Here is a 14,532-nt window from a genome sequence, read left to right on the forward strand (position 1 = left end):
CAAATATACAGCAGGCGTAGGGGTCGAACCCACGACCTCCTGTACACCAGGCGAGGTAGTTAACATTTCCTAGCCACCATGATGATGATGATGAGAGAGAGACGCAAACTCCAAATATACAGCAGGCGTCGGGGTCGAACCCACGACCTCCTGTATACCAGGCGAGGTAGTTAACATCTCCTAGCCACCGTGATGATGAGAGAGAGAGACGCAAACTCCAAATATACAGCAGGCGTCGAGGTCGAACCCACGACCTCCTGTACACCAGGCGAGGTAGTTAACATTTCCTAGCCACCGTGATGATGATGAGAGAGAGAGACACGCAAACTCCAAATATACAGCAGCAGGCGTCAGGGTGGGGATCGAACCCACGACCTCCTGTACACCAGGCGAGGTAGTTAACATTTCCTAGCCACCATAATGATGGTGAGAGAGAGAGAGAGACGCAAACTCCAAATATACAGCAGGCGTAGGGGTCGAACCCACGACCTCCTGTACACCAGGCGAGGTAGTTAACATCTCCTAGCCACCGTGATGATGAGAGAGAGAGAGACGCAGACTCCAAATATGCAGCAGGCGTCGGGGTCGAACCCACGACCTCCTGTACACCAAGCGAGGTAGTTAACATCTCCTAGCCACCATGATGATGATGAGAGAGACGCACACACCACGACCTCCTGTACACCAGGCGAGGTAGTTAACATCTCCTAGCCACCGTGATGATGATGAGAGAGACGCACACACCACGACCTCCTGTACACCGGGCGAGGTAGTTAACATCTACTAGCCACCGTGATGATGATGAGAGAGAGACGCACACACCACGACCTCCTGTACACCAGGCGAGGTAGTTAACATCTCCTAGCCACCGTGATGATGATGAGAGAGACGCACACACCACGACCTCCTGTACACCGGGCGAGGTAGTTAACATCTACTAGCCACCGTGATGATGATGAGAGAGAGACGCACACACCACGACCTCCTGTGTACCAGGCGAGGTAGTTAACATCTCCTGGCCACCGTGATGATGATGAGAGAGACGCACACACCACGACCTCCTGTGCACCAGGCGAGGTAGTTAACATCTCCTGGCCACCGTGATGATGATGAGAGAGAGACGCACACACCACGACCTCCTGTACACCAGGCGAGGTAGTTAACATCTACTAGCCACCGTGATGATGATGAGAGAGACGCACACACCACGACCTCCTGTGTACCAGGCGAGGTAGTTAACATCTCCTGGCCACCGTGGCGCCACCGCGGCCGCCCTCGTCGCCGGGGCCGCCGAACGCCCTGGGCCCCCGTCCCGCTCCGCGCTCGAGAGGGGCGCGACCCCGGGGGGGACTTGGCTCCCCGGGGTTTCAGGGACGCGGCCTCTTCCACCACGGCACCTGCCTTTGGCACTCTTGCCGTCCACTCCATTTGAGAAGCCGCACGTCCCTGCGTGACGCGTGGCTTGTGCCGCGCTGACCCCGGCGCGCGCGACGCCGGGGTCAGCGCGTAGCCGCACGCGCCGGGCGCCCTCTTGACCACGTGGGCGTGTGCCGCTGTCGTGGGCACCACGGCAGGTGCAGGCAGCCGAATATTGAACCCTCGTCCGGGACGGACCCTGGGTGGCTCGGCGAGGCTCGCCGCCGTCGTGGCGTCGCTGACATTCCAATAAGGGACACGGGCAGCCGTGCACCCCCCCTCCCGTTCCGCTTGCAGGGCGTGAGTTGATGTGGTGGCGGCGCGTGAGTGCGCATCGACACACGTTTGTTGAACTTATTTCGCACCGTGCGTTAACCAACCGTTGGGGGAACGGCATCAAACTAAACACGAAGCAGTTCTAAAGAAATCATTTTTCCGTCTTCATTTAAAAGTGGGCTTCCGAAAATTGTAAGGAAAAGCATTCCTAGCCAAAAGCCGCTGCGAGGATGACCGGAGTTCACGTGATAGTTTGTTCCTCGATGAGATCAGCAAAGTATCGTGGTTCATTTGCGGCAGGTACTTTGTGTGTAAATGAGTGCGACCTTATCGTGTATGCGTTTGGCAACCGGAAACCAATGCGTCTCGGCGAGCACCGGGCGGACGGACGGTCGCATCTTGCAGTACCCGGCACGACGCTCACTAAAGAATGTTGTACACGCTGCAGCTTGGTGATGCTTTTGGCAGACGTTCCGTAGAGTAGTGAGTTGCAGTGATGGAGCCTTGTCGATGTCAAGACTCAGTAGTGGTCGAATTACAACTCCGTAGTGTGATTACACGTGAACTCTGTAGTGTGACTACACGTGAACACAACTCTGTAGTGTGATTACACGTGAACACAACTCTGTAGTGTGATTACACGTGAACACAACTCTGTAGTGTGATTTCACGTGAACACAACTCTGTAGTGTGATTACACGTGAACTCTGGAGTGTGATTACACGTGAACTCTGAAGTGTGATTACACGTGAACACAACTCTGTAGCGTGATTACACGTGAACACAACTCCGTAGTGTGGTTACACGTGAACACAACTCCGTAGTGTGATTACACGTGAACACAACTCTGTAGTGTGACTACACGTGAACACAACTCTGTAGTGTGATTATACGTGAACACAACTCTGTAGTGTGACTACACGTGAACTCTGTAGTGTGACTACACGTGAACTCTGTAGTGTGACTACACGTGAACTCTGTAGTGTGACTACACGTGAACACAACTCTGTAGTGTGGTCATACGTGAACACAACTCTGTAGTGTGAACACAACTCTGTAGTGTGACTACACGTGAACTCTGTAGTGTGACTACACGTGAACACAACTCTGTAGTGTGACTACACGTGAACTCTGTAGTGTGACTACACGTGAACTCTGTAGTGTGACTACACGTGAACTCTGTAGTGTGACTACACGTGAACTCTGAAGTGGCGACACGCAGATCGAAACGAGACCAACGCAGCTCCACGCGCGTGCAGCCCGCACCGTGGGAGGGAATTGGCGGCACCGACAATTTGTGTGGTCACGTGGGGGGGGGGGGAGTAGTTCAGCCTCGGCATGGATGGCTACATCTGGTGCGAAATAACTTCTGGATATTTAAACTAAACTTTTTATGTTACCAGGTAAGGTCCACTGAGCTATGTGGCGACCTGGCCACAAATGACAGCCCAATGAAGTCGCTTATCGTGTGGAAATGTATAGCAGCCAAATACTCTAAACGCGTGGTGATGTTGATTCTAATGTGGAGGGGAAAACCGGAGGACCCTGAGGAAAATCCATGTGACCACTGCGACAGAGGCATGCAAACTCTAAATACACAGCAGGCGTCAGGGTCGGGATCGAACGCTTAACCTCCTGCATACCAGGCGAGGTAGTTAACATTTCCTAGCCACCGAGCTTCTCAATGCAACACGCGGTTTGTCAGTGAACTCATCCTAGCCCAGCCCCCGGGGGGTGAGATTGGTAGGATCGTGGTGAGCGACGCGAAGCCGTTTGATTCCCAGCCGCGGCTAACATCGCTGGAGAGTGATGTCAGAGGCAGAGTAGTGAAAAGTGAGCAGACAACCCCGATGCTGACACGGTGGAGGCCTTCAACCAGCAGTGAATGGACCCACTCCTAGGGGTATATCACTCTGATGTCACTCCTGCCCTTGCAGGTCACGGAGCACGGTGGAGTGGACGTGTAACACTGTGCATGAGACCTCTGGTGGGTTGGCTCGCCCCTTGCGTTCGTGCCAGGGGTGCCACGGTGGCTAGGAAATGTTAACTACCTCGCCTGGTGTACAGGAGGTCATGGGTTAAATCCAGACCTTCACGCCTGCTGCTGCTGTATATTTGGAGTTTGCGTGCCTCTCTCCCCGTGGCCGCGTGGATTTTTTCTCCGGGGTCCTCCGGTTTTTCCCTCCGCATTTTTATTTGGCCGTTTTTTTTTATTTCCACCCGATAAGCCACTTCGTTGAGCTCTCATTTGTGATAGCCAGGTCACGCATGAAAAATATTTATATAGCTCAGTGGGTATTACTTGGTAAAATAAAATTTATATTCTTGGTTCTTTCGGTAAAGTCACGTCGAAGGGAAACAATAAAATAATATTGTTGTATTGTTTTATATATATTTTATTAATTTATTGTTTCCCTTCAACGTGACTTTACCGAAAGAACCACGAATATGAATCACTGCAGTCACGAAAGCTTTAAATAAAAAAATAAAATGTTTGTATTTCAGGAGAGCGGCAGCCAGAGCGGGTGGCCTGCTTCGCTCCGATCTCCCCTGGCGGGCCATCACCGGTGCTGAACTTCGGTTTTGCCCTCCGCGGGCGAGCGGCTCCTTCAACATTTAGCGAAAATAATGACGCGCGTTTGGCGCAGGCCAGGGGATCGGCAACCTGCCGCATTGCGGCTCTCGATGGAACCAATTCGTGACGTTGCTCGCATTGCGTGGCGCGGCTCTCGCAAATATTGGAGGGGGGTTTTGTTTTTGCTGAATTTTAAAAAAATATATATATATGACTCTTCTTGTTATGTTGTTTGAAGAACCCTGGTGTAGGCGCTCTCATTCTCACAGTGTAAGGCTGCAAACGCAGGCGCCGTGTTTCTTCTTTTCTCGCAGACACCATACCGCAGGAGGGTCATGTCAGGCGGACGACGTTGCTAAAGGTGGAATCCCACCTGAGTGATTTGCGCGGTGACTTTATAAGTTGACAAAGTTTTGCCCGTGACGCCGGCACACGATGGCCTGCTGATTTCCGAATTACTGTCGCGGGGATTTCGAACGTCCCCTCCGAAGCAGCCGGTTGCGCGTACTTTGTTATGAATACACCCGCAGTATTAACCAGGGTGTCCTGCCGGATTCGAACCGCGAACCCTCCCCATGCACGACAAGCGGCGAACGCAGAAGCGTACCGTCAGGCCTCGCCACCGCCCAGCAAGGGCCCGTGGCGTCCCGGCTGCCGTGACCTGCCCACGCCGAGCGGCTTGGGGCTTATACGTCGACCATACTTCACCACCCTGGCGAACGCGTGGGGAGTATCGATGTGAGCGCACAGAACACCCATCCTGGTATACAGAGACGCCGGTGGTCAAAAAACCCGCTTGTCCTACTGCACAGTCTCCACGTGGTTCACTGCAGATGCGTGTCTGAAATGACCACAGGTTCATCACGTGGGTATATCACAATCGCCGAACGACAGCCTCGTTCATCTACAACGAGCCTCTGAAGCTTTCGCATCAACGCCAAACAAAGACCGAACTCGCAGCACCTTTTGCCATGTCACTCGACTACTGGATGAGCGCCCTCCCCAACGCAGTGTCGGTCAAGTGACCAAACTTCGCCACGCTCGTCAGGGCGGGTTGGCGTTCGGGAGATCGTTTGAAACGATCACTCTGCACCACCGTAAGCCGTGGCCGGGAGTCGAACTGGGGCAGGGCCCGGTTCACGGCCCTCCACCCCCACTCCCCGTGCTCGGGGCCTGGAGTATGCCAGAGGCCCTTTCCTCCAAACACGCGTGACGCCACCCCCCCACCCACCCTTTGTTGTTTCAATTGTTCCCTGAAGCAGTCGTAAATAGCCTCGCGGCTGCGCGCGTCCGCTCCTCGGAATAGATCACAGCTGCACCGGCAGCTCCGCGCTCAGCTGCACACGCAGCTATGCGCTCAGCTGCACCGGCAGCTCCGCGCTCAGCTGCACCCGAAGCTCCGCGCTCAGCTGCACACGCAGCTATGCGCTCAGCTGCACACGCAGCTATGCGCTCAGCTGCACCGGCAGCTCCGCGCTCAGCTGCACCCGAAGCTCCGCGCTCAGCTGCACCCGAAGCTCCGCGCTCAGCTGCACCCGCAGCTCCGCGCTCAGCTGCACCGGCAGCTCCGCGCTCAGCTGCACACGCAGCTATGCGCTCAGCTATACCCGAAGCTCCGCGCTCAGCTACACCCGCAGCTATGCGCTCAGCTGCACCCGAAGCTCCGCGCTCAGCTGCACGGCTATGGACGCAGGTCCACACTGATGCACTGACCGCTACGCGCAGCTACGCAGATACTTAGCAAGCTACACACATAGCCACACACACAGCTACGCAGATACTTAGCAAGCTACACACATAGCAAGCTACACACATAGCTACACACATAGCAAGCTACACACACAGCTACGCACGCAGATACTTAGCAAGCTACACACACAGCTACACACATAGCAAGTTACACACACAGCTACACACGAAGGAGCGGATGGGCCAGCACTGCACCCGACCGCCTTTGTCTCCCCGGTGGCGATGTTTACACATCGCACCAGGTACTCATTTGAGGCTGAGTCCACTTAGGGGAGGCCCAGGACCGGGGAGACAGGCAGACAGACACGGGCAGGCACACGCAGGCAGACGGGGAGACAGGCAGACAGACACACACACCCACAGACAGACAGACACACACATGCAGACAGAGACTGGCACACAGGCAGGGAGGGAGACAGGCCGACAGAGACTGGCACACACACAGACACACACACAGGCAGACAGAGACTGACACACACAGACAGGGAGGGAGACAGGGAGACAGAGACCGGCACACACACGCACAGGCAGACAGAGACTGACACACACAGGCAGGCAGGGAGACAGGGAGACAGAGACTGGCACACACACAGACACACACACGCACAGGCAGACAGAGACTGACACACAAGCAGACAGAGACTGACACACACAAGCAGACAGAGACTGACACACACAAGCAGACAGACACACATGCAGACAGATACCGGCACACGCACAGGCAGACAGAGACTGACACACACAGGCAGGGAGGGAGACAGGCAGACAGAGACTGACACACACAGGCAGGGAGGGAGACAGGGAGACAGAGACTGACACACACAGGCAGGGAGGGAGACAGGCAGACAGAGACTGACACACACAGGCAGGGAGGGAGACAGGCAGACAGAGACTGACACACAGGCAGGGAGGGAGACAGGCAGACAGAGACTGACACACACAGGCAGGGAGGGAGACAGGCAGACAGAGACTGACACACACAGGCAGGCAGGGAGACAGGCAGACAGAGACTGACACACACGCACAGGCAGACAGAGACTGACACACAGGCAGACAGGGAGACAGGCAGACAAAGACTGACACACACAGGCAGGGAGGGAGACAGGCAGACAGAGACTGACACACACAGGCAGGGAGGGAGACAGGCAGACAGAGACCGGCACACACACAGACACACACACACAGGCAGACAGAGACTGACACACACACACAGGCAGACAGAGACTGACACACACAGGCAGACAGGCAGACAGAGACTGGCACACACAGGCAGACAGAGACTGACACACACAGGCAGACAGAGACTGACACACACACAGGCAGACAGAGACTGACACACACACAGGCAGACAGAGACTGACACACACAGACAGACAGGGAGACAGGCAGACAGAGACTGACACACACACAGGCAGACAGAGACTGACACACACAGGCAGACAGAGACTGACACACACACAGGCAGACAGAGACTGACACACACACAGGCAGACAGAGACTGACACACACAGACAGACAGGGAGACAGGCAGACAGAGACTGACACACACACAGGCAGACAGAGACTGACACACACAGACAGACAGAGACTGACACACACAGGCAGACAGGGAGGCTGCGGCTGACGGGAGTCGCCTTCGTGACACTCCAGACGGGGGCTCGGGGAGTCCTCGTTGTGTCCCCGTGTCTGCACAGACACAGCTGTCTGCAGACAGTTGTCTGTGTCTGTACACAGACAGTGTCTGTACACAGACACAGACAGCTGTATGTGTGTGTGCACACACATACAGACAGCTGTCTCTGTGTCTGTACACAGACATAGACAGCTCTCCCCCCACTCCGTCTCCCCCCACTCCGTCTCCCCCACACCGTCTCCCCCCCACACCGTCTCCCCCCCCCACACCGTCTCCCCCACACACCGTCTCCCCCCACTCCGTCTCCCCCCACACCATCTCCCCCACACCGTCTCCCCCCACACGGCTCTGATGTTTTACGATCGGGGTGATGAACTTTGACCGCCCGCGGGTTTGAGCGGAGCGGGCTCCAGCGTTGTCGCCTCGAGACGAGCCAGAAAACTGGCCACGAAATATCTCGGTTCATCCCCCCCACCCACCCACCCACCTCTCCTCGTTGCCCGGATTCTTATCGTGGTTTTATTAAAGGGAAACTTTCCCAACTCGCCACGACCGTACTCAACGAAAATTCTCGAAATTAGGAGATAGTTTCACACATTTGCATTTTCAGGTCGCGTTAGTCACGCGACCATCAAACGGAGACGCTCACCGCATCGCGCGGCGCTTTCAGATGCACTTCTGCGGCCGTCTGGAACGCTCTTCCTTCCGATATTAGGAAGCAACTGGGAGCTATGGCAGTTTTAAAGATTGACAAACTCATTTCTGTAGAACCGCTTTTTGTTTTTAGTTTGTTGTCCTTCCACAGCACCACCGATAAGTGCGGTCGACTACGTACAGTGGAAAAGAAGTTGAACATGCATTGAGAAAAGCGCGTTAGATTAGCATGAGTAATTTATTATTAGTAGTTTATACTTCATATTCTTAGCTCTTTCGGTAAAGTCACGTTATTATTATTTTATTGTAATAAAATATATATATTATATTATTATTTTATTGTTTTCCTTCAACGTGACTTTACCGAAAGAGCTAAGAATATGAATTACTGCAGTAACGAAAGCTTTAAATCAAAATTTAGTCTGTACTTGTTTTGATATTTGCAAATGTCAAAGGTCATGATTAGCTCATTATGAACACCATGGTGCCTGGTCCCCCCCCCCCCCCGGCTGTGTGCGATGGGAATCACCCTGGGTTAGGGCCGTGACCTGCAGGCCAGACGGGCACACGCCAGGGGAGGTGGACTCCGCTGCCATGGTCGGGAACGCGCGTGGACGAGGACGAGGGCGCCCGAATTCTTCTGCCGACAACAAAAATCTGCCGCCGTGAGACTCAACCCCAGGGGTCTTCAATCCGCACGGATCGTACCCACACAGTGACAACCACCCCCACAATGACAACCACCCACACAGTGACAACCACCCACTCCTCTTCCTGGACAGGCCCCGCCCGTCGCGAGCTCTGGAAATAGCAAAGTGTCACCGAGTTTCGTCTTCATCACAGAGTATTTGTTCGTGTGTTTCCTCCGGGGTCGCTCCGCTTTCCTGCCGTAGCTCAACAACAAATACAAACCCATACAATGCGAGTCTCAGATGCGGAGTATTTACCTGCAAATTACTCGAGTGGGATTACGCAGCAGCAGCAGCATCAGCTTCAACCCCTTACGATGAAAAAAAACCATTGCTGATAACGGCCCGTGACCCGCTGCTCCCAGATAATAGGGACAAGATCCCACAGGCTAAATGCTATAGAATTATTGAGTATAAGATTGTGGTGGAGGAACTCACAATTGTACAGCCGACTCTAAAAGGACAGTTAATAATCGACTCAAAAATTCAAAGCACGATTGTGTTTAGGGGCCGTCCATAAATGACGTCACGCGATTTTCGACGATTTTTGACCCCCCCCCCCTTCGTCACACGGCGTCACAAAAAGTCAGACCCCCCCCTCAAATATGACGTCACAAAGCTCTGCCCCCTCCCCCCCAAAAATAGAACATGCTTCAAATCGCTTTAAACTATTGTCATTGTAGTGCGTATTTAATGTGGCGCTGCACTCTGATGCTGTAGGAGAAAACATTAATTAAAAAGTCTATTTAATTAAGTAGAACGTGTTGTCTATATTCATTTAAAGTTGCGCATTTTGATGTGACGTCACATTTCTCAAACCCCCCCCTCGTCACAAATATCTGACCCCCCCCCAGGTGCGTGACGTCATTTATGGACGGCCCCTTATCATGACCCATAGCTTGCGTGTATGGCTCCCACGTACAACGTTTTGTCAACATTAGAGCTCCTTGGTTTTGACCGGCGTCACTCTGCTGCCGACGAGACCCAAGAAGGGTGAATCTGTGGATCTGTGCGAGAAGCCATCACGTGGTCACCCCCTCGATTGCGTGGTGGGTCTCCTCCAGCTTCTCCCGTCTCCTCGCGCAACATGCACGAAGGCAAACTCTCAATTGTAGCGGAGGCCCTCCTGAAAGGAAGTCTTGAGACTGAATGAGGCTTTCCTGGGTAAAATGAAAGGGCTTTTTTTATTATCACCGTACCATGCATCACCCTGCCCTGATTACCGTCCCAATTAGAGGCTAAAGCCGCGTGAACAGGTCGGATAATTACTATCGGGGGAATTCGAGCTTACGCCGGCTTTACGGAATCCTTCAAATTGCCACCACAATTGGGGGTGGGGGGGTGCAAGCAGCCCTTGAGGGTCGTGGCGTCAGTCGACGGAGCGCCGCCGCTCTCGGCCGAGTAACAGCGCAGGTAGACTACACGGGAAGACCACGTGGGTAGACAACACGGGAAGACCACGTGGGTAGACTACACGGGAAGACCACGCGGGTAGACTACACGGGAAGACCACGTGGGTAGACAACACGGGAAGACCGCGTGGGTAGACTGCACGGGAAGACCACGTGGGTAGACTACACGGGAAGACCACGTGGGTAGACTACGTGGGAAGACCACGTGGGTAGACTACACGAGAAGACCACGTGGGTAGACTACACGAGAAGACCACGCAGGTAGACTACACGGGAAGACCGCGTGGGTAGACTGCACGGGAAGACCACGTGGGTAGACTACACGGGAAGACCACGTGGGTAGACTACGTGGGTAGACGCCGTGCGGGTAGACGCCGTGCGGGTAGACGCCACGTGGGTAAACACCACGCGTGGGTAGACTACGTGGGTAGACGCCGTGCGGGTAGACGCCACGTGGGTAGACACCACACGTGGGTAGACACGCCACGTGGGTCCCGTCGGGCCAAACCCGGCCCGCGACTTCATTTCACGCGACGCACAATCGCTTGCAACCGTCCCGCAGACAGCGATATCTCACTGTGAAGGTCGCAACTTTGATTGGGGGGGGGGTGGCAGCGTTATGCGACGCATAGGGGCCCGGTCAGCCACAAGGTTGGGGGGGGGGGGGCAGAATCCACAGATGAAGAGGTAACAAAAATGTTGAGAAAAAATATTTAAATAAATGTGCTCGTTAAAAACGACATGGACCGAGCTGGGTGATTAGCGGCATCTGTGGCTATCGCATCAAGAGCAGCAGCAGCAAGTGGCGCGATAACCTCATTGTGAGTATTGTGCCTTCAAATATATTTGTTATTAAACTGTCACTGTGAGGCGTGTCTTCCTCTAAACCCAACGTACGGTGCAACTAAAATAATACATCTATATCGTTATGTATAGTTATAGCCTACGTACTGGTGTAGACGGGGTTGTAAAACATCCGTAGCTATTTCAGTAAAGGAGCTGGGGGGAAACGCGGTCCCACGGTCGTATCCTGCACAGCCACCGCCGTCACGCTCCTGATCACCGTCCCTGGCACCTGCGGAGCCGCAGCGAGCGATCACGCTGCTGGGGGCGAACACTTTCGACCGTCACAATCTGAATCCTCCGTGATATGAAGAGCGTTTGTGGTGGCTCATCGGATTCCTCCAGAATAAATAGACATTCTGATACGGGGCGGAGGGGTGAGAGATCTCTGTCTTCGTGTGGATGGGCCATTGGTTGTCAGGCCCCAGGCACGGAGACAAACGCAGGCCCCGTGTGAGGGGGGTGCCAGCCGAGGTGACAGAGGTCGCGTGGCCTCAAAGTTGAGCGCAGCCTAAAAGGGGTCAGTTGGGTCTTTGAGCGATCCTGTTTAGCTGCTGCTGCTGTTGTTGTTTTTAGTATTTACTCCGCCTGTTTGACCGAGGAAGGCCTCGCTGAGTCTCGTTTTCAGGAGGGTCCCGCCAAGTAACGATGAGGAGGAAGGAGGTTGCGCTGTGGGTGGAGCGGTGGCGCAGCGGTTAGCGTGCTCGGGCTCTGCTGTGAACTATGAACCCGGCCACACGAGTTGGATTCCGACCCGCGGCTAATATGATGGTCGAGATATATTTGAACTGGGTCCTCTCTCTCCACCCCCCCCTCCCACCTGCCTTCAACCCAAACTCTTCTCCAGGGTGAAGTATGATCAAACAACCCCACGAACGAGCCAGCAGTGGATGCAAGTAGACACACAGGGACGGTGAACAAAGACTGTCCATTTATTCCTCTGTGTCTTCACGCCAACTCACCCTGGATGGGCGAAGGTGAAGCAGGCGGGAGGCCTGGTGACTCACTCTCCGAGTGGCCACTGAGGCTTGCCAGGTGTTGTAGGTGCAGGGTTCGGGATGCGCGGCCAGGAGGTGGAAGTGCCCGTATAGAGGTGGCTAGGAGATGTTAACGACCTCGCCTGGTAGACAGGAGGTCGTGGGTTCGATCCCGACTCTGACGTCTGCTGTTTATTTGGAGTTTGCGGGTTTCTCTCTCTCTCATCATCACAGTGGCTAGGAGATGTTAACTACCTCGCCTGGTATACAGGAGGTCGTGGGTTCGATCTTGACTCTGATGTATGCTGCTGTATATTTGGAGTTTGCGTGTCTCTCTCTCATCATCATCATCATCACGGTAGCTAGGAGATGTTAACTACCTCGCCCGGTACACAAGAGGTCGTGGGTTCGATCTTGACCCTGACGTCTGCTGTTGTATATTTGGAGTCTGCGGGTTTCTCTCTCTCATCATCATCACGGTGGCTAGGAGATGTTAACGACCTCGCCCATTGTATACCGGAGGTCGTGGGTTCGATCTAAACCCTGACGCCTGCTGCTGTAATATTTGGAGTTTGCGGTGTCTCTCTCCCCGTGGTCGCGTGGATTTTTCTCCAGGTCCTCTCCAGGTTATTTTGTCTCTCCACATTTAGAAACAACATCGCGTTTGGAATGTTTGGCTGCTATAAATGTCCACGCGAGAATAAGCCACTTTCGTTGAGATATCATTTGTGATAACCAGGTCGCTTCTAGAGCTCCATATATAGCCTCAGTGAGCCTTACCTGGTTAAATAAAATTAAAACATACTCTTTGGTTGTTTCGGTAAAGTCACGCAGGTAGAAAAATTAAACAAAATAAAAATAGTCGTGATATTTTATTATTTTTTATTTTGTTTTATTTTTCTACCTACGTGACTTTACCGAAAGAACCAAAGAGTATGGATCCCTACAGTCACGAAAGCTTCAAATGAAGATTAAAATAAAAACATAATTTCTCAGAGCTCTCCGGTTTCCTTCCACACGAGGCCAAAACGTGTTCATGTCGGCCGAACAACGCAGTGTGGCAGGACCCTCCTGAGCGGAGAGCCTCGAGACTCGAGGAGGCGTTCGGCGGCGAGAGATGAACACCGAGAGAGGCCTGGACAGGGCGCGTGTCTCCGAGGGCGTGCTCCTTGTGGTGTTTCACTTTTGTCCAAGTGAATCGCAGAGCCCTGCTTAGTTCTCAATGGACTTCATCATCAGCATCATCATCTTCTTGTCGTATGGCTGTTGATGGAGATGCAGTGCAACGACTTCACATTCAAGGTGGTCAAGCCACAGACAACCGCGTCAGGAGCAAGCGGAGTCGTGCATCATCATCATCATCGCTGTGATGTCTCCTTCGTTATTTGTGGATCGGGGCATTGCGTCCGTGACACGTGGTACGGTCTGTTCTGGATTGACCGCAGCCACACCGCTTAGAGGAGAGTTGTTATTTATTTTCCATTCGTGCATAATGCGATAACAGTGATGATGCATTTCATCATTCGCAGCCTCTTTGTCAATCTACTGCTGGATGAAGGTCTCCCTCCCCGCGGGGGGTCATTGTGCCATACTTCACCGCACTGGTGACTGCGGGTTGGTGAAGGTGGTTCGGGTAGACTGGGGCGGTGTGAGAGTTGAGGATCAGGACCGGCTCATCATGTACCCATCACTCGCCACGCACGTTAGCCGCGGACGGGACGTGAACTCAGGAATTCCGGTTTCGTTGCGCGGTGCGCGAGACCGCTGAGCGTTTGCTCCCAGAGCTCAGTTCGGTGTCTGAATTCGTTGCTGCAACCCCGTAGCTCTCGCGCTGCGTGCAGACACGGACAAGAGCCGCGTGTACCAACGTGCAGCCCGGCCTGGGTGCATCACCATCACCACCACGGGGAGCGGCGGCGGCGCCGTGGTAGGCGCACTGCGCCGCAAACTCCGGACCACCCGAGTTCGATTCCCGCTCGCGATCAACAACAGTGGCGAGTTATCTCTACCGCTCGCGAGGCATAGATTGCTCGCTCACAGCACTTGCCCCAACAGTCTGTTAAAGGCTATACAGGATCGGACGGGGGAGCGAATCTTTGTCTTGGTATTTCATGGCTTGCGCGCTCAGAACCCAAAGTATGGCTCGGTAACAGACATTAAAAGTGACGCCAACAGCACCCTGGACCTCGGGCCCGGCCATCCCAACCCGCGACAGTCGGCACCGACGACGAGGGAGACTGCGATGGGAACCCCCACGTGGCTCCATCCCCCACCACTATCGCCATGTGCGTCTCTGCTTTGAGCACCA

This window comes from Petromyzon marinus, chromosome 37, assembly GCF_048934315.1.
Source record: "Petromyzon marinus isolate PM22_M1 ecotype Great Lakes invasive population chromosome 37, UKy_Petmar_22M1.pri1.0, whole genome shotgun sequence".
In the NCBI taxonomy this organism is placed as follows: domain Eukaryota; kingdom Metazoa; phylum Chordata; class Hyperoartia; order Petromyzontiformes; family Petromyzontidae; genus Petromyzon; species Petromyzon marinus.